This window comes from Camelus ferus, chromosome X (genome assembly GCF_009834535.1).
Source record: "Camelus ferus isolate YT-003-E chromosome X, BCGSAC_Cfer_1.0, whole genome shotgun sequence".
Classification (NCBI taxonomy): Eukaryota; Metazoa; Chordata; class Mammalia; order Artiodactyla; family Camelidae; genus Camelus; species Camelus ferus.
The window spans coordinates 45,534,397-45,556,689 of record NC_045732.1 but is presented as its reverse complement, the minus strand read 5'-3'; the positions used below and the strand labels follow the sequence as shown (position 1 = coordinate 45,556,689).

Sequence of the window (22,293 nt, the reverse complement as noted above, 5' to 3'; positions counted from 1 at the left end):
GTGCCAGGGTCAGTCAGGAGGCAGAGAAATCAGGGGGAAAGGAAGGGGAAAAGCCTTTATTGTAATTTTAACAGGAATAAATGGGTGAGGCAGGATAAGCAAAAGAGCAGGCTTCCAATTAGACAGTTTAGATAATTTTGCTGGGCTCTAGGCAATAAGGATGGTTCCTAGTTGTCCAATATTTGTATCTGGGGTGAGTAAGACAGAAGAATATTGACTCTTTAAGTGTAAAGCCAGAGAGAGGAGGTGGCTTGGAACACGGCTCTGGATTGAATAGTTTGCATATGAAAGATATGTTCCCAGAAAAGCCTGCTTCTATGAATCTGCTAGCCATAGGAGGGGTAGCCTCCCCCAAATCAGTGAGACTCTAGATGCCAAAGTATCAAGAATACAGAAAATACGTCAGGCCAAGATGGCAGAGTAGTAGGACCATGAGCTCTCCTCAATTTGCAACTACAACAAAATCACAACTGATGGCCAAACGACCATCGGGGGAAAAAAAAAGACTGGAACCTAGCAAAAAAGATCTTCTTCAACTGGCAACATAAAAAGGGAACAACAGGGGGACTTTAGGAGGGGTGTGTTCATGATATAATTGGGCCCCATATTCCCCAGGTGATTGACCCACAGGCTGAAGAAAATTTAAGTTGCAGAGGCCCTATCAAAGAAGTGAGAGTTCTAAACCCCACATCAGGCTCCTCAGTGTGGGGTTCTGGCATTAGGAGGAGAAGGAGACCCCAGGACATCTGGTTTTGAAGGCTAATGGGGCTTAGCTCCAGGAGTCCCAGGGGACTGGGGAAAACAGACTTCATTCTCTTGGAATAGATATACAGAATTTCACGTGAGCCAGGTCCAAGGGCAGAGGCAGTGATTTCATGGGAACCTGGGCCAGACCTGCCTGCTGGTTTTTGAGGGTCTCCTGGGGAGGTAGGCTGAGGCTCACCCACGGGACATAAACATTAGTGGCGGACATTCCAGAAGTGTTCATCTACATGAGCTTTCCTGGAAGCTGACATCTTGATTGGATCATCAGCACCAAGACCTAGCCCCACCCAACAGCCTGTAGGGAAACCTCAGGCCAAACAACATACTGGGTGGGAACACAGCCCCAACCATCATCAGAATTCCTGAGCCACAAATGCCTATAGACATGGCCCTACCCACCAGAGGTCCAGGACCAAGCTTCACTCAGCAGTGGCCAGGCACCAGCTCTTCCTGCCATGAAACCTTCATAATCCTCTAGTCCGGCCTCATCCACCAAGGGGCATATATCAGAAATAAGAAAACGACAATCCCAAAGCCTGTAGAAGGAACCCACAAACACAGGCCAGACACTACACTGGGACCAGCAGGACCCTGGCCCTTGGGCGACAAGGGAGGAGTGTACTGCTGGGACACATAGGACATCTTTCACAGATGGCCACCTCTCCAAGGATGAGAAATGTAACTAACCTACTTAAAAATACAAATAAAAAGATAGACAATATTAGGCAGAAGAGGAATACCTCCCAGGACTAGGCACAAGATAAAAATCCCAGAAGAAATAAGTGATAAAGAGATAGGCAATTTATCTGAGAAAGAGTTTATAATAATGATGATGAAGTTGTTCAGAGAACTCAAGAGGACTATAGATGCACAGAGCGAAGTTTTTAGCCAAGAGTTGGAAAATATAAAGGATAACCAAACAGAGTTGAAGAATAAAATCACTGAAATGGATAACACACTAGAAGGAATCAAGAATAAACTAAATGAAGCAGAAGAACGGATTGATGAGCTAGAAGACAGATTAGTGGAAATCACTGCTTCAGAACAGAAAAAAGAAAAAAGAATGAAAAGAAATGAGGATAATTTAAGAGAACTCTGGGACAACATGAAGTGCACTAACATTCACATTATAAGGGTCCCAGGAGAGAGAGAGAAAGGACCTGAGAAAAATTTTTGAGAGACAATAACCAAAAACTCCCCCAACTTGGGAAAGGAAACAGTCACCCAAGTCCAAGAAACACAAAGATTTCCACACAGGATCAACCCACAGAGGAATACACCAAGGCACATAGTCATCAAATTGACAGCAATTAAGGATAAGGCAAAAATATTAAAACTAGCAAGAGAAAAGCAACAAATAAAATACAAGGGAATTCCCATAAGGTTATCAGTTGATTTTTCAGCAGAAACTACAGGCCAGAAGGGAGTGGCATGATATATTTAAAGTGATGAAAGGGAAAAACTTACAACCAAGAATACTCTACCCAGCAAGGATGTTGTTTAGATTTGATAGAGAAATCAAAAGCTTCACAGATAAACAAAAGCTAAAAGAATTCAGCACCACCAAACCAGCTTTACAACAAATGTTAAAGGAACTTCTCTAGTCATCAAACCATAAGGTAGGGGAACAAAAGTAAGAAAGAGGAAAAAAAGAACTACAAAAGATTGCTTTGGCAGTTTGGAGTCTTTTATGGCTCCATATAAATTTTGGAATTGTTTGTTCTAGTTCTGGAAAAATGTGAGTATTTTGACAGGGATTGCATTGGATCTGTAGATTGCTTTGGGTAGTACAGACATCTTCCAATCCAATAGCACAAGAGAACTTTCCATTTTTTTGTACCATCTTAAATTTCCTTCATCAGTGTTTCAGTTTTCAGAGTATAGGTAACCTCCTTGGTTAAATTTATTTCTAGGTATTTTGTTGTTTTTTTATGCAATTGAGATGTTTATGCCAGTTATAAAATTCTGGTTTTTTAAAGTGAAAAAAAAAGTGAATGAAAAGGTCACAAATGCAAAATATCCTTCTTTTTTATGGGTGAGTTGTATTCCATTGCATATATATGATGCATCTTCTCTATCCATTCATCTATTGATGTGTATTTAGGATACTTCCATATCTTGGCAATTGTGAATAATGTTGTTAAAAAGAAAGAAATCTTGATGTCATGTCTGCATCTTATCCACCTCTCTTCTTTATCCCCTATATCTGTTCAGCTATCAGGGCTTGTCAATCCTTCTTTCTAAGCATCCCATCTTCTCTTCCCTCCCTTCCTATTTTTACCAACATTACTTACATCCAGGACCTACATCTCCCTAGAGCACCTATTTCCCTTGAATCCATCTTCCTACTCCTGCTGGATTAATATCCTCCAATAGACTTTTAAAACTTTCTTGGATGTCCCATTAATGGAAAAATAAAATCTACATCACTCAGCATGGTGAAAAAAAAAAAGAATACAGAAAATACACATAGATCAATGGAACAGAATAGAGAGCCAGAAGTAAAACCGCACATATATGGTCAATTAATTTCAACAAAGCAGTCAAGAATATCAAATGGGGAAATGACAGTTTCTTCAATAAATGGTTTGGGAAAACTGGACAGCCACTTGCAAAATGAATAAAACCAGACCACTATCTTACACATACACAAAAATTAACTAGAATGGAATAAAAACTTGAACATAAGACCTGAAACCATAAAACTCCTATACAAAATCATAGGTGGTAAGCCCCTTGACATTGGTTTTGAGTATGATGTTTTTGGATTTGAAACCAAAAGCAGAGGCAACAAAAGCAAAAATAACCAAGTAGGACTACATCAAATTGAAAAGCTTGTACACAGCAAAGGAAACTGTCAACAAAATGAAAAGGCAACTTACCATATAAAACAAATTGCAAATCATTTATCTGATATGTTAATATCCAAAATATATAAAGAACTTATACAACTCAATATCAAAAACAAACAAACAATCCAATTAAAAATGGGCAAATGATCTGAATATACATACAGATGGCCAACAGGTACATGAAGAGGTGTTCAACATCACTAGTCATTAGGAGAATGCAAATTTAAAAAAAAAAAGAGATATCACCTCACACATGTCAGAATGGCTATTATTAAAAAGACAAGAAATAACAAGTGTTGAAGAGGATGTGGGAAAAAGGGAAACTTTGTGCACTGTTGGTGAGAGTGTAATTTGGTGCAGCCATGATGGAAAACAGTATGGAAATTCCTCAAAAACTCAAAAATAGAACTGACATATAATCCAGCAATTTCACTTCTGGGTATTTATCCAAAGAAAACAAAATCACTAACTCAAAAAGATATATGCACCCTCATGTTAATTTCAGCATTTTTTTTATAATAGCCAAGACATGGACACAACTTAAGTGTCCATTGATGGATTGATGCATAAAGAATATATATATATATTTGTGTGTGTGTATATATATATATATATATATGAATATATTCAATTCATATATGTATGAATGTTATTCAATTATAAAATAGAAGGAAATCTTGCCATTTGTGACAACATGGATGGAATTTTAAGGCACTATGCTAGGTGAGACAAGTCATATAAAAACAAATACTATATGACCTCACTTATACATAGAACCTAAAATAATAAAATGAACTCATACATTACAGAGAACAGATTGGTGTTTGCCAGAGGTAGGGGTGGGGTGGGCAAAATGGGTAAAGGGGGTCAAAAGACACAAACTTCTAGTTATAAAATAAATAAGCCATGGGGATGAAATATATAACATGGTAAGTGTAGTTAATATTTTATTGCATACTTGAAAGTTGCTAAGAGGGTAGATTTTTGAAAGTTCTTATAAGAAAAAAATTTTGCAACTATGTATGGTGATGGATGTTAGTTAGACTTATTGTGGTGATCATTTCCCAATATATACAAATATTAACTCATTATGTTGTATACCTGAAACTAATATAATGTTTACGTTAATTATACCTCTATTAAAAATATAGATTACATCTCAGTTTTGATGAAAACAGATGTCAAATCAGCGAAAGCAGGGAGAGGATCTCCCTATGCTGGCTTATAAAATAGTTGAAATAATTGCTTTTAGATGATTTCCTGAAGTCAGTCTCCCTGGAAACTGGATAGGAAAGGCCACCACTGGCCAAAAGTAACTCATTTCCCCTATGAGGTTATCTTTGGTTGTCTGGAGGGATCTGGCCTTGCAATTCAGGGTGGCTACCACAACCTAAGTCTGCAAGAGTTTGACTAGTAAATAAATACGTGAACAAGAGAAAAACAAAAGGAAGAAGGCAGTTCAAGATGGTGGCATAGGAAGACCCCAAATTCACCTCCTCCCATTCACACAACAAATCTACACCTACACATGGAATAATTTCCTCTGAAAAAGATCTTACAACTAGATGAATAGCACCTCCACAAAAGGATTAAAGAGCTTCACTGAGATGGATTGAAGAGGCAGAGAAATGCTCTCACCAAAATCCTGACCTGAGGCACAATGACTCACAATCAGGAGGGATCTCAAAAATACAAAACTTTTCCCTGAGGAATGAGGGGTTAGTGCCTCATATGAGGCAACACAACCCTTGAATCTAGTGCTGGAGAAACAAGACCCTGAAATATCTTGTTTTGAATACCAACAGTCCAGGAGAATGACAGAGCTGTTGGGAATGAAAATCCACTCATAAAGGGCTCCCACTCAGACTTACTCAGCCTGGGACCCAGTGTAAAAGCAACAGGTTGAAATGTGCCTAGGCAATAAGTGAAAGAGATCAACTTATTAATATTGAAGAATCTGCTTGAGAAGTATGAACATACTTGGAATCTCTCTGAGGACGGAAGAGATGGTAGGCACTTTTTTTTTTGCAATCTCACTCTACCTTGCTAGTGCTGACACTGGTGGGTGCCATTTTGGCACTCTCCTTCTTCTGTGCTAGTGCTGTTGAGCATGTTCCACCCACCTCATGCCCCAGCTGGGCTGGGCAAGTGCCTTGCCCACCCACACCATAGCCAACTCAGCAAGCACCACACCCATCTCACACTGCAGCCAGACCACAGCAAATCAGGCAAATGTCCTGTGACCCCTGCATCAAAGCTGTGGCACAGTCAGGCAAGAACCCTCCTCTCCCCCCAACCCCCACACCACAGCTGTGGCCCCACCACAGTCAATAGGCATGAGCAGCCCTAGAGGGAATGTCCCTTGAGTGCCAGGCTCTGGTGGCCTAGGAATATTGTGCTTCTGGGCCCCACAAAACCATTTCTATCTTCTACACAAAACCATTTCTTCAAGACTGGGAGAGGTAGGCATTTTACCTAATATAGAGAGACTGAGTCAGGGAGTCAGAAAAAAATGAGAAGACAGAGGAATATTTCCCAAACAAAATAATGAGAGAAATCTCAGAAAAAGATTTTAATTAAATGGAGGTAAATAATCTTGATAAAGAGTTCAAAGTAATGGTCATAAAGATGGTAACCAAACTCAGGAGAAGGATAGATGAACACAGTGAAAACTTCAAAAAAGAGATAGAAAATACAAGAAAGGATGAAACAGAAGTTACAGAGCTGAAGAATACAATAATTGAAATGAAAAATACACTAGAAGAGTTCAATAACAGACTGCATGAAGTAGAAGAACAGATCAGAGAGCTGGAAGACAAAGCCATGTAATTCACCCAGACAGAGCAGCAAAAAAGAAAAATGAATTAAAAATAGTGAAGATATCATAAGATTTCATTCTTATTATAGAAGTCCCAGAAAGAGAAGAGAGAAAGGGACAGAAAGCTTATTTGAAGAAATAATGTCTGAGAACCTCCCTAATCTGGGGAAGGAAACAGTCATCAAGGTTCAGGAAGCCCAGAGAGTTCCAAATCAAACGAACTCAAAGAATTCCACACCAAGACACGTTATAATTAAAATGTCAAAATTTTAAGAGAGAATCCTAAAGTCAACAAGGAAAAAACAAATTGTGACATACTAGGGAAACCCCATAAGGCTATCAGCATATTTCTAGCAGAGACTTTGCAGGCCAGAAAGGAGTGGCATAACATATTCAAAGTCCTGAAAGGAGATAAAATTCCAACTAAGAATACTCTATCCTATAATCATTCAGAATTGAGAGATAAATAATTTTCCAGATAAACAAAGTTAAATGAGTTTATCACCACTAAAACAGCCTTCCAAGAAATGCTAAAAGGACTTCTTTAAGCTGAAAAGAAATGGCACTAATTAATAACAAGAAAACATACAAAAGTAAAAATCTCACTGGGACAGGTAAACATATAGTGAACTAATCACCTATAAGGAGTAAGTATGGAGGCCAAAAGACAAAAGTAGTAAAATTAACTAAATCTACAATAACTAATTAAGGGAAACAGGAAATATAGAGATGTAAAATGTAACATCAAAAGCATAAAACATGGGGGAAGAAACAAAATGTAGAGTTTTGGAATGTTCAAATTTAAATTGCTATCAACATACAATAGACTCTTACATACATAGAATGTTATGTGTGAATCTCAAGGTAACAAAAACTTATAGTAAATACATAAAAGAAAATGAGAAGGAAATCAAAACTTAACACTAAAGAATGTCATCAGACCACAGGACCAAACAGAAGTCACAGAGTGCGAATGGAATATTCTCCAGAATAGATCATATGTTAAGTCACAAGTCTCAATAAATTCAAAAAGATTGAAATCACATCATGTATATTTTCAGACCTTAAGAAAGATAATTAAGAAAGTGGCTATAACTTCATACACATTGATAATTACTTTAAATGTAAATGAGCTAAATCTGCTAATCAAAAGACATAGAGTGGCTGAATAGATGAAAAAGAAGATTCATCTATATTCTGCCTACAGGAGACTCACTTCAGAAGTAAAGACAAATACAGGCTGCAAGTGTAGGGAGGGAGAAAGATATTCCTTATAAATGGAAACAAAAAGAAAGTTGGCATAACTATACATGTATCAGACAAAAAAAAAGACTTTGTAAAAAGACTGTAATAAAAGACAATGAAGGGTATTACATAATGATAAAGGGGTCAAACCAGCAAGAAGATACATTTATAAATATATATACACTCAATGTAGGATTACCAAAATATATAAACAAATATTAACAGAACTAAAGGGAGAAATTGACAGCAACAGAATAATAGCAGGGGACTTTAACACCCCACTAACACTAATGGAGAGAACATCCAGACAGAAAAATCAATAAGAAAACATTGGCATTAAATGACACATTAGACCAGATTGATTTAATAGATATATACAGAACATCTTATCCCAAAAGTGCAGAATACACATTCTTCTCAAATACATTTGGAACATTCTCCATAATAGATAATATGTTAGGTCATAAAACAAATTTCAATAATTCAAAGAGATTAATTTCATATCAGCATCTTTTCAGACCTCAAAGATAAGAAACTAGAAATCATTTACCAGAAGAAACTGGAAAAACCACAAAAATGTGAAGATTAAACAACATGCTACTGAACAAACAAAGGGCCACTGGAGAAAACAGAGGAGAAATTTCAAAATATTTAGAAGTAAATGAAAAGGAAATCTGACATACCAAAATGTATGAGATGTAGCAAAAGCATTTCTAAGAGAAAAGTTCATAGAAATAGAGGCCTACTTTAAGAAATAAGAAAAACTCAAATTATAAATCTAACTTTAAGCCAAAAGAAACTAGAAAAAGATAAAAGGAAAGCCAAAGTTAGTAGAAGGAAGGCCATAATAAAGATTAGAACACCAATAAATGAAATAGAGATTAAAAGGCAATAGAAAAGGTCAATGAAACTAAGAGCTGGTTCTTTGAAAAGAAAAACCAAAGTGACAAACCTTCAGCTAGACTCATCAAGAAAAAAGAGAGAGCACAAGAGAGAGAAAAGATTCAAATAAATAAAATCAGAAAAAAAGAGAAGTTACAACTGATATCAGGGAAACACAAAGGATCATAAGAGACTACTGTGAACAATATGTCAACAAATTGGACAACCTAGAAGAAATGGGTAAATTCCTAGAAACATACAATTTCCCTAGAATGAATCATGAAGAAATAGAAAATCTGAATAGATTGATTACTAGTAAGGAGATTAAATAAGCAATTTTTTTTAAAACTTGCAACAAACAAAAGTCCAGGACCAGATGGCTTCACTGGTGAGTTCTACCAAATATTCAAAGAAGACTTAGTATCTGTATTTCTCAAATGCTTCCAAAAAATTAAAAAGGAAATACTGCCAAACTCATATTAACAAACTGAATTCAACAATACGTTAAAAGGATTGTGCACCATGATCATGTGGAATTTATTCTATGAATGCAAGGATGGCTCAATATCCACAAATCAATCAATATGATACACCACATTAATAAAATGAAACATAAAAATCATATAATTTCTCAATAGATGCAGAAAAATCATTTCACAAAATTCAACAATCATTTATGCTAAAGACTCTCAACAAAGTGGGTACAGAGGGAATGTATCTCAACATAATAAAGGCCATATATGAGAAATCCACAGCAAATACCATACTCAACAATAAAAAGCTGAAAGCATTTCCTCTAAGATCAGGAGCAAGACAAGAATGCCCACTCTTCCCACTTTTATTCAACATTAGCATTGGAAGTACTAGTCACACTAATAGAGCAAGAAAAAGAAATAAAAGGCATCCAAATTGGAAAAGAAGTAAAATTGTTACTATTTGTAGATGACATGATACAATATACAGAAAACCCTGAAAACTTCACCAAGAAATCCTGTTAGAACTAATAAATAAATTCAGAAAAGGTGCAGGATACACAATTAGTATACAAAATCTATTGCATTTCAATACACTATATAAATTAATGGAAAGACAAATCAAGAAGCAACCTCATTTATAATTGCATCAAAAAAGATAAAATACCTAGACATAAATAAACCAGAGATGAAAGACCCATACACTGAAATCTATAAGACATTGGTGAAAGAAATTGAAGAAGACATAAATAAATTAAAATATATTCTGTGCTCATGGATTGGAATAACTAATATTGCTAAAATATACATATTACCCAAAGCAATCTACAGAGTCAATGTAATTTCTATCAAAATTCCAATGGCATTTTCCACAGACTTACATCAAATAATTGTAAAATTTGTATGGAATCACAAAAGACATGAATAGCCAAAGCAATCTTGAGGAAAAGGGACAAAACTGGAGGTATTGTGCTCCATGACTTCAGACTATACTACAAAGCTACAGTAACCAAAACAGCATAGTACTGGCACAAAAACAAATGCATACATCAATGGAACAGAATAGAAAACCCAGAAGTAAACCCATGTGTTTATGGTCAATTAATCTACAACAAATGAGGCAAGAATATATAGTGGAGAAAAGACAGTCTCTTCAATACGTGGTGCTGGGGAAATGGACAGCTACACGTAAAAGTATGAAATTAGAATTAGTATGAAATTTCTCACACCATATACAAAAACAAACTCAAAATGGATTAAAGATCTAAATGCAAGACCTGAAACCCTAAAACTCCTAGAAGAGAACATAGACAGAACACTATTTGACCTAATTTGTAGCAATATTTTTTGGATCTGTCTCCCAAGGCAAAAATAAATAAATGGGGCCTAGTTAAACTTAAAAGCTTTTGCACAACAAAGGGAACCATCAACAAAATGTAAAGATAACCTACTGAATGGGAGAAAATATTTGCATATGATATGACTGATAAGGGGTTAATTTCCAAAATATACAAACAGCTCATACAACTCAGTATCAAAACAAACAAACAAACAAACAAACAACCTGATTTAAAAATGGGCAGAAGACCTGAATAGACATTTTTACAAAGAAGATATACAGATAGCCAACAAGCACATGAAAAGATGCTCCACATTGCTAATCATCAGAGAAATGCAGATCAAAACTACAATGAGATATCGCTTCACATGGGTCCAAATGGCTATCATCAAAAAGTCTACAAATAGCAAATGTTGGAAAGGATTTGGAGAAAAGGGAACCCTAGTACACTGTTGGTGCAGCCACTATGAAAAATAGCCTGGAGGTTCCTCAAAAAACTGAAAATAGAATTACCATATGATCCAGTATTCCACACCTGGGCATATACCCAAAGAAAACGAAAACACTAATTTGAAAAGATATATGCATCCTAATGTTCATAGCAGCATTATTTACAATTGCCAAGATATAGAAGCAACCTGAGTGTCCATCAACAGATCAATGAGTAAAGAAGTGGTGTGTGTGTGTGTGTGTGTGTGTGTGTGTGTGTGTGTAACTGTCATAAAAAAGAATGAAAAATTGCCATTCGCAACAACATGGATGGACCTGTAGGTTATTATGCTTTGTGAAATAAGACTGAGAAATATACTGTATATTATCACTTATATGTGGAATCTAAAAAATAAAACAAACTAGTGAATATAACAAAAAAAAGAGACCCACAGATATAGAGAACAAACTAGTGATTATCAGTGCAGAGAGCAAAGGGAGGAGGGGCATGATAGAGGAGGGGACTAAGAGATACAAACTACCAGGTATAAATTAAATAAGCTAAGGATATATTGCCCAGCATGGAGAAATATAGCCATTATTGTATAACTTTAAATAGAGTATAATCTATTAAAATATTGAATCACTATGTTGTACACCTGAAACTAATATAATATTATAAATCAGATACACCTCAATAAAAAATAATATGACTTTTTGCATAAATTCAAGCCATCCTGTGACACAAGAACTGGAGATTATCCTCAGGGGAAGATATAAATTTTAGAGCTCTATAAGCCAGATTCCTTTCTCTTAAGGGTCAAATCTATTCCAGTTTCTGCCTGGTTTTGTTAAATCAATCTGCAGTGCTTCAAGTAGCTGGTGGTTTTTCAAATAGTAGTTTTAACAAATATTTCATCTAGAGTTTTTAATTGTTATCTGTGGGAAGGTTAATCTGATGCAATTTATTCTGTCTGCCTTTGCTGAACCAGAACTCTCCCTTGCCCTCTCTTTTAACCCAGTCTCATTATCTCTGACTCAGGCTATTGTAATAGGCTCCATGCTGGCTTCCACGTCTCCAGTAGTTCTTGTAATCCATTTTAGGGAGCACTGCCAGAGTGGTTTTTGAATGTATAAATTTGATCCTTGCATCCTCTGATTATAATTCTTCAGTGCCCTCCCTCTTCCAACATGTACTGAATAAGGTCAAAATTCCTTAGCATGATCAGGATCACGCCTATAACTTCAGCTTTATACTCAGACAGCTGTTTATCCCTCTTGACAGCTATGCTCTAATCATACTGAATTACTTGCAATTTCTTTATTATGCCCTGCTATCTTGTTTGGGGGCATTTGCACCTTTCCTTCTCCCTAATACTAAAACAAAAACATTGAAGAAAATATACTGTGATAATAATGATAATGGACAACATTTATTGAGTGCATTCTACATGCCAGGTGCTGTGCTAGGTGTTGCAGGTAAAGGATCCAAGTCCCATGGTCCTCCATGAAAGAATTCACAGGAGTCTCTGGCATCATAGCACACGGCAAGTTTTTATCAGTTGAAGAGATAGCACAGAGGAACAGGACCTCTGTGGACAGCAAAGGAGCTGCATCTGCAGATGGCTGTAATGGCTTTTTTATGCCCTCACCTTCCAGCCTGTGATTGCACGTGTTCAATCATATCTAGAAATCCCTTGTTTGTACATGGGAAGGAAGAGAGAAGGAGGGTGTAAACCAGGGCCCCAGAACATCCGAGTTTGTTAATCTTCCTCAAGATTTTTTGAGTCCCTTATTTTGAATTCCTCATTCCCCTGCCTGCCTTGCCCTGACCAGTCCCTATCAGTAGGAGTTTTTGAAGTATTTTCTCATTTAGTCTTTGTGTCAAACTTATGAGGTAAGTGTCTTTGTAATCTTTATTTTACAAATGATAAACCGGGCCCAGAGATGATAAATGGTAGAGCAGAGTTAGTCTAGAATCAGACTATGCTCTACTGTCTCCCAGTCAAGCAAAGTGTACTTACAGGATGTGGGAATGAAAGAACTAAGATCACTCTTGAGAGTTAAGCTGTTGAATTAACATAAGATGAATATTAGCAGAGCTATGCAAATACATCTTAATAAAACAGAATGGCTCCCTTGTCAGCAGGGCTTGACTGTAAACTGATTGAAATCATTGGCATATCTAAAGAAATAATGTGTCAGACAGAAGGGCAGCTGGTCAACTGTGGATGCCACAGAAAAAGCCGCAGAGACAAATGTGAGCAGCTCCCTCCAGACATTTTCCAAAGAATATAGTATTCTAGCCTAAGGACCAAACCCTGGCCACCAGCACACTTATTATGGAGAGGAAGATTTCCAGGTTTCTTGGCCAAATGTTTTTATATACTTAAATCATACAACTAGTCCCCTTCACTTATATTTCATATTCACTAGATGAGCTTCTCGTTAGAATTTTGACTTCTACTCCTTGCATACAGGGAGGAAAATGCACAGGTAAGGTTTACATGTATGCTTTACAACCATGAGGGGAACCAGTCTAGGAGAACATATTGAGGATGGTATCACACCTAAGATGGCAGAGAAAGAGATGGATATATTCTGCTTCCTATGTGATATTACAGGGCCACTAAGTGAAGCAACCTGGAACCTTTCCTGTCACTAAAACATTTGTTGTGAGAAATTACGTGTTCTTTATTGTTTACATCCATTGACTTGGCATTTTCTGTTATATGCTACCAAAAGCTACCCAACTTATAGAGTAAGGCAGATGCCAAAGTCTTTAACGACTGTGGGCAGGGGTGGGTGGGAATTATTGGGATGTTGGCAGATGATAACAGTGAAGAGGGGGAGGGTGATATTGTTCATGGCATGGGCCTCATAAGCAGGGATTTTTACACAAAATAATGGCTGGTGAGGGAAAATGGAGAGCAAGAAGGATACCGACCTCCCATTCCTGATGTGTGTAGTATGAAAGAAAAACCACTTATAGGAGAATTGGTGTGCTAAGGGACCATCTTGGTTGTAGTTATGGCAGGAGATTCATGGAACATTTCAAGAAGAAGCTGAGGGTATTTGGCTGATCACAGGGTGTGAGTTTCAGAGTGCACAGTGGAAGGGTTTGGGCTGCATGAAAAGAGGGGAGGAGTTCAAGATCTGATTAGTTAACGAGTGCAGAGTGATACAAGGTGAGCATCTTGGTAATAATGATGTGCTGGAAATTGCCTGTTTCCTCTCAGTTTCATGCTATGCTTTTCTCCTGTAAATGATATTCTCAATTGTCCTTGCCAACTTGGCTTTGCCTAGTTGGAAACACTGGTTGGAGACTGGAGTACAGAAGGAGGTATAACCTAGGATAATTCTCCCTTTCTCTCCTTCAGGGGCATTTTCTCACAGTGGCTGCATCTTCCTTCATAATTTCAGCCCTCCATTGGATATCTCCATCAGGACCCAGATCCCACCAGCTGGCCTAGGATTTACCTCCTCCTGTGTGTCCTACCAGCTCAAGGGATGGTAGAAGCTTCCTGCTACAATTAATCTGCATTTCTTTGTGATCCTCTGTCTAGCTTATCAGCTCTTTCATAACCTCTGTTACTATTTCCTGTATTAAATTTCCTCTGTTTTAAATATCAAGAGTGGTTTGGGGTTTTTTTCTCTGACTGATGCCAGTACCTACAGTGGCTTGACTATGACTGGTACTGCACCCTTTCCAAAAATCATATTAGATTTTGCATTCAGTGTTTAGGCCAGGAACTAGTCCCACATGGGTTAGCCTGGTCTCCCTGGTTTTACTTTCATAAGGAGTATGTCTTAAGGACCAGAAAATCTTCCTGGGTCAATTTAATCCTGATGGTATTGTTTGAACTCTTTAGAACCCCATTAGTGGGGAGGGTATAGCTCAATGGTAAAGCACATGCTTAGCATGCACGAAGTCCTGGGTTCAATCCACAGTACATCCATCAAAAAATAAATAAATAAAGGAAATAAATAAATAAACTTAATTACCCCCTCCTAAAAAACCAATTTTTAAGATATTATTATTTTTAAAGAAACCTATTGAGATACTAGGATGGCCTCTTTATGGGATGACAGTTCATTTTCTGGAGGTCTGTTAAGTGGGCAAGCATGGGATTTAAAAGCTGGAAATGTTCCTGATGTAATAGACATTATTGGATACTTTGAAATTTGGAGGATATCTTTACTATCACATGGTACCATCCAACAAATTTAAATTGTCACATCTACCTCTATGTCCCACACAGGCTCCACTGAAAACCAGGCCTGATCCTACTCAAAGTCTTAGTTTTGAACTGCTTTTCTTATCCCACATTCTTGCTCTGTTTTCTATCCTCATGATTGCTGATCTTACCACTGGTTTCCATTATGGCCTTTAACTGGATAAACTCTTGATTTCACTGGCTTCAACATTTTATCTCTTCATTGGCCACAAATCTAGACTCCTCCTCTAGCTATGCTGTCTTTGGCTGTTTTAGGTAACTCCTTGTCCCTCCTACCCTTTTGGCCCAGCCTATCCAAGCTACTTGGCCACCTTGCCTCAGGGTCCTATGGACAGTGCCCGACTAAGTTTTCTTCAAGCCCTGCAAATTGGATCATAACTGTTGCGAGAGGTGCATCTAAGTCACTTGTGAAAAGAGGTCATTCAACTTTGAATATAATGGTCACATTTTTTCTTCTTTTCTGACCCAGCATTTCTCTGGGGTATCATTCCTTCTGAATTCAGTTCATGTGATCTGGATGGGGAAAACCATCCCATTTGCCATACTCAAGGGTAGGGAAAATGACTTAGGCCTGGCTAATTAGAGTCCTTCCTTGGACAAAGTAATTAGTCCAGGATGGGTTAATAAAAGTATGGCCAATGTGCTGGGACACTTCTTGGTCAACAAGACAACGTAGTAGGACCACAAGCTCTCCTCTCTGCATGACTACAACAACACCACAACTAACTGCTAAACAACCATTGGGGAAAAAACACTGGAAGATAGCAAAAAACATCTTCAACTTGAAACAGAAAGAGAGAACTACAGCAAGACAGTAAAAAGGGGTGTGTTCATGACATAATCAGGCCCCATACCCCCCAGGTGGGTGACCAACAAGTTGAAGAATAATTAAGTCACAGAGGCCATCCCACAGGGGTGAGAGTTCTAAGCCCCATATCAGGCTCCCCAGCTTGGGGTTACAGCATTGGGAGGAGGAGGAGACCCCAGGATATCTGGTTTTGAAGGCCAGTGGGGCTTAACTCTAGGACCCCCATGGGACTGGGGAAAACAGACTTCATTCTCTTGGGAAGCATACACAGAATCTCACGTGTGCCAGGTCCAAGGGCAGAGGTAGTGTTTTCATGAGAACCTGCCTGCTGGATTTGGAGGGTCTACTGGGGAGGTAGGGGACAGGCTGTGCCTCACTCAGGGGACATAAAAGCTGGTGGCAGACAATCTGGGAGTGTTCATCTACATGAGATTTCCTGGAGGCTGACATCTTGATTGGATCATTGGCACCAAGATCTAGCTCCACCCAATAGCCTGTTGGCTTCAGGGCTGGAAAACCTCAGGCCAAACAACATAGTAGGTGGAAACACAGCCCCACTCACCAGCAGATTTCCTGATCCACAAACACCTCTAGAGAGGCTGTACCCACCAGAGGTCCAGGACCAAGCTTCACCCAGCAGTGGGCAGGCACCAGCTCCTCCTGCCAGGAAACTTGCATAATCCTCTAGTCCGGCCTCATCCACCAAGGGGCAGATATCAGAAATAAGAAAACAACAACCTCAAAGTCTGTGGAAGGAACCCACAAACAGAGGCCAGACTCTACGCTGGGAATGGCTGGACCCTGGTCCTTGAGTGACAAGAGAGGAGTGTACTGCTGGGACACATAGGACATCTCCCACAGAAAGCCACTTCTCCAGGGTTGAGAAATGCAACTAACCTATCTAAAGATACAAACAAAAAGATAGACAATATGAGGCAGCCAAGGAATATCTGCCAGACTAAGGCACAAGATAAAATCTCAGAAGAAGTAAGTGATGAGGAGATAGGTGATTTATCTGAGAAAGAGTTTATAATAATGATGGCAAAATTGTTCAGAGCACTCAAGAGGACTATAGATGCACAGAGTAAAGTTTTTATCAAAGAGTTGGAAAATATAAAGGATAACCAAACAGAGTTGAAGAATAAAATCACTGAAATGAATAACACACTGGAAGGAACTAAGAATAAACTAAATGAGGCAGAAGAGCAGATCGGTGAGCTAGAAGACAGATTAGTGGAAATCACTACTTCAGGACAGTAAAAGAGAAAAAAGAATGAAAAGAAATGAGGGTAGTTTAAGAGAACTCTGGGACAACATGAAGCACACTAACATTCACATTATAAGGGTCCCAGGAGAGAGAGAGAAAGGACCTGAAAAAAATTTTTGAGAGACAATAACCAAAACTCCCCCAACTTGGGGAAGGAAATAGTCATCCAAGTCCAGGAAGCACAGAGAGTTCCACACAGGATCAACCCAAAGAGAAACACACCAAGGCACAGAGTCATCAAATTGACAGCAATTAAGGATAAGGAGAAAATATTAAAATTAGCAAGAGAAAAGGAACAAATAACCTACAAGGGAACTCCTGTAAGGTTATCAGCTGATTTTTCAGCAGAAATTCTACAAGCCAGAAAGGAGTGGCACAATATATTTAAAGTGATTAAAGGGGAAAATGTACAACCAAGAATACTCTATCCAGCAAGGCTCTCATTCAGATTTGATGGACAAATCAAAAGCTTCACAGATAAACAAAAGCTAAAAGAATTCAGCACCACCAAACCAGCTTTACAACAAATGTTAAAGGAACTTCTCTAGTCATCAAACCATAAGGTAGGGGAACAAAAATAAGAAAGAGGAAAAAAAGACCTACAAAAGATTGCTTTGGCAGTTTGGAGTCTTTTATGGTTCCATATAAATTTTGGAATTGTTTGTTCTAGTTCTGTGAAAATCTATTTTGACAGGGGTTGCATTGGATCTATAGATATCTTTGAGTAGTACAGCCATTTTGATAGTGTTGATTCTTCCAATCCAAGAGCACAAGATATATTTCCATTTCTTTGTACCATCTTCAATTTCCTTCATCAGTGTTTTACAGTTTTCAGAGTATAAGTAACCTCCTTGGTTTAGTTTATTTCTAGGTATTTTGTTGTTTTTGATGCAATAGAAATGTTTATGCCAATTATAAAATTCTGGTTTTTGAAGTAAAAAAAAGTGAATGAAAGGCCACAATTTGCAAAATATCCTTCCTTTTATGTGTGGGTTGTATTCCATTGCATATATATGATGCATCTTCTCTATCCATTCATCTATTCAAGTGCATTTAGGATGCTTCCATATCTTGGTAATTATAAATAATGTTGCTACTTAAAAAAAAAAAGACACTGGATTTTGTTCTCCTCTTGCTACTTTTGCCTCCTGACTAACTTCCCCAAGTGGCTCTGTGTGGTATGGTGTACCTTTCCTCTTGGGAATTGTAACAACTCTTCTTTCAAGTTAAAAAGAAGTAAGGCCTGTGAAATTTCTCCTTGGTATTTTTGCTAGAACTGTTGGGAAAGATGCACTCTTACTCTCTGAGATCAAAGACATTAATGGATCATGTAAGTCTGCAGCTAATAGAGGCTGCCTTTATCACCACAAACCCAAGGACAAAAAAAGCAAAGAAAATCAAGCCAAGAGACAGAGGGACATAGATATTTGGTGATATCAATTTAGGCCTGGATCCAACTGTACATGTAGCCAGTTGTACTCCTACACTTCTTCTTTTGTCTTATACCACTTTTGCTTGGGCTTCTGTCACTTGCAACCAAGAGAGTTTTGACTGCGGCACTTAAATTCTTACTTTTCAAATTTCACCTTAGGGACATATTGATACAAATAAGCCAGAAAAAATTAGACATGTTCATGCTATGTGAAGTCATAGAATTTATGAAGGTGTGATTAAGGCAAATTGTAGCTTTCTGCCCATCTCTGCCTTCCCTACCACAATTCATAAATTTTCTGGAAGACACAGGTAAACTATAGAGGCTAAACCTATTTGAGAGTTGCCTATATCTGATCTGGAAGACACTCCTTTTTCTTCTCCTGGATCCTCTGGAGATTTTCCTTGTTGGAGAGTTTGGCTTCCTGAAAGTAATCCAAGGCTTGAGATCAGAAGTCACATATGGCATTATTAAGGACCAAAGTCATAAAGAGTGCACAAGGATTAAGAGAGAAGAAAAGATAGCTATGGTCTAAGATAATCCTTTCCAGAGTCTGAGTTCATATTCTTTGGTTTTGAGGAGGCAGTTTGGTAAAGTATAAAGACATGGGTTTTGGAATCACATATATTCCAGTTTTATCTCTGCCATTTCCTATTTGGATGGCCCTGAAAAAACTACTTAACTTGTCTAAGCTTTAGTTTCTCCAGCTATAAAATGAGGAATGTACCCTGCACGGTTGCCTATGAAGAGTAACTAAGATATCAAAACCTATAGTTGAGATGAGTGCAGTAACTTTCTAACAAATATCCTGCTATTCTTGCTCCCTACCACCCATTCCTCAAACAGTAGCCAGAAAGTTAAAATTTAACTTAATTGAATTATAATTTACGTATATAGATGATTCAATAATACAATTTGATGGTATGATGGACAAATTTATGCACCTATGAAACCACCACAATCAAGATACAGAACATTTTCATCACCCCCAAAAGATTTCTCATGCCTCTTTTCAGCCCATCCCTCACTCTACCCAGAGCACCATAACCAGAGTGACTTTTAAAACAGGTAACTCAGATCATGCTACCCCGCTGCTTCATGCCCATCAATAGCTTCCCATACCTAAGAAAATTAAATCTAAATTCTTTACCATGTCCTTTCAAGACCTTTTGTTTTGAATCTTGCTATTTCTTATCATAGGGTCCCCCTATATTTACCATGCTTTAGCCACACTGGCCTCCTCTGTGTTCAGGAAGCTTATCAAGCCCTTTCTTACCTCTAGGCCTTTGCTGTTGTTTCCTCTATTTGATATCCTCTTTCCCCAGTTATAATCACCTCACTGGCTTGTCATCTTTCAGGTTTCAGTTTAAATACCACTACTTCAGAGTAGTCTTCCATGATCCTCCATCAAAAAGGAACTCTTCTAATTACTCTTTTTCAATACCCTGTTTCTTTCTTTCTTTTTTTTTTTTTTCTAAATTGAAGTATAGTCAGTTTACAATGTTGTGTCAATTTCTGGTGCATAGCACAATGTTTAAGTCATATATATATATATATATATATATATATATATATATATATATATTCCCTTTCATATTCTTTTCCATTATAAGTTACTACAAGATATTAAATATAGTTCCCTGTGCTATACTATAGAAACTTGTTTATCCTATATATAGTAGTTAGTATCTGCAAATCTCGAACTCCCAATTTATCCCTTCCCACTCTCTTTTCCCCTGGGAACTGTAAGTTTGTTTTCTATGTTTGCGAGTCTCGTTTCTTTCTTTCACAGCCCTCATCTCATTTATTTGCTTACATGTAGTGTCTGTCTCATTCAATTGACTATGGTATCCATGATATAGAGAGCATAAATCTTTTGCTTCTCATTGTATCTGCAGTGTCCAGCACACAGTAGGGACTCAATAAATTTTTTTCAGTGACTTAATGATGCATTAACATCTAGAAGAGTTCCTGGCATATAGCGTGCAGTAAATATTCAGTTCCTCTGCCAACTCCTATCTCATCTTACTCTGCATGATAAAGACCATATATGAAAAACCCCAAACATAATATCAAATTCAATCATGAAAGGCTAAAAGCTCTTCCCCAGAAGACCACAAACAAGATAAGGATGGCTGCTTTAACCACTTCTATCCAACATGTTATTGGAAAATTGTATCTAGAGAAATTAGACAAGAAAAAGAAATTAAAACCATCCAAATGGGAAAGGATTTGTAAAATTATCTGTTTACTGTATGACATGACATTATATATAGAAACCTTAAGATTACACACTAACATACACACACACACACACGCACAAACTATTAGGTCTAATAAATGAATTCAGCAAATTTTCAGGATAAAAAATCAAACAACAAAATCAGTTACATTTATACATTAGCAATCAAAAATCCAAAAAGAAAATTAAGAAACAAGTCCATTCACAACCAGTATTAAAAACAATACAATATTTGGGGAGAAATTTAACAAAGGAGACAAAAATCTCATACACTGCAAACCAAAAAATTATTGCATGAAAACTAAAAATTAGTGCAAGAGGGAGTGATCAAAGTACTGAAGGAACTAAAAGAGATAGTGTTTAGAGATATAAAATATGTCAAAAATGAATGGAAGCTATAAAGAAGAGCCAAGAAAAATTGGAAAACTCATTTGCTGAGATGAGAGCTAATCTAAAGGCTTACAAAGCAGGCTAGATAATGCAGAGGAACAAATAAGTGAACTAGAAGACAGGAAAACAGAAAACACCCAATCAGAACAGATGAGAGAAAAACAATAAAAAATAATGAAAACAATATAAGGGACCTATGGGATAACATAAAGCGTGCCAATCTACACATAATAGGGGGGTCCAGAAGAGGAAGAAAGAGCAAAGGGGAATGAAAAGGTATTTGAAGAAATCATGACTGAAAGCTTCCAAACCTAAAGAAGGAATCAGATATTCCAAGTAAGGTAGTTCAGAGGTTCAAAACCAGGAAGAACAAAACAGACCCACACCAGACATTCATAATCAAGATGGCCAGGGTCAAGGATAAAGAACTGATCCTAAAGACAGCAAGAGAAAAAACCAAAGAGTGAGTTACAAGGGAACCCCATAAGGCTTTCAGCTGATTATCTACACAAACATTACAGACAGAAGGGAGTGGCAAGATATTATCAAAGTCTGAATGAAAAAAAAGATGCAGCTAGGATATTTTACACAGCAAGGCTATCGTTTAGAATAGAAGGAGAGATAAAGAACTTCACAGACAAGCAAAAAACTAGAAGAGTTCAGCAACACTAAACCCATGCTAAAAGAAATATTGAGAGGTCTACTCTAATAGAAAGAAGCAGTATGCTACAGAAATGAGAAAATCATAACTGGAAAGGTGATAATGAATTACATGTATTACCATGAATTACAAAGAGAATAAACATGAAATTGTAAAGGAAGACATCTAAATCATTAAGAGTGGGAGAGGAAAGCAAGAAAGTAGTTTTTTGTTTGTTTTTTTTTTTAATTTTTGTTCTCGGTAGGATGGGTTTGAGCTTATGTATATGTTAATACAAATAGTTTACTGATGGGTTAATAGGCTTACAAAAAGGGTAACCACAAGCCAAAAACTTACAAGGGGTCACAAAAACTAAATAAATCCAAGATAATAGAAAGGAAAATTATCAAATCACAAAAGGAAGGAAGAAAGGAACAAGAGGAATACCAAATCAACTGCAAAAATAAGTTCAA

The 22,293-nt window shown here is 37.4% G+C and overlaps 1 long non-coding RNA gene across 1 annotated transcript; it reads right to left on the bottom strand.

Annotated features, from left to right (window-relative positions):
- Positions 1–518: 518 nt before the first annotated feature.
- Positions 519–17,486, bottom strand: LOC116662122. Its single transcript, XR_004318105.1, has 3 exons — positions 17,474–17,486; positions 4,496–4,501; positions 519–1,060 (listed from the first exon to the last, which is right to left on the bottom strand). It is a non-coding gene; the product is annotated as an uncharacterized LOC116662122 (long non-coding RNA).
- Between the last annotated feature and the right edge of the window lie 4,807 nt (positions 17,487–22,293).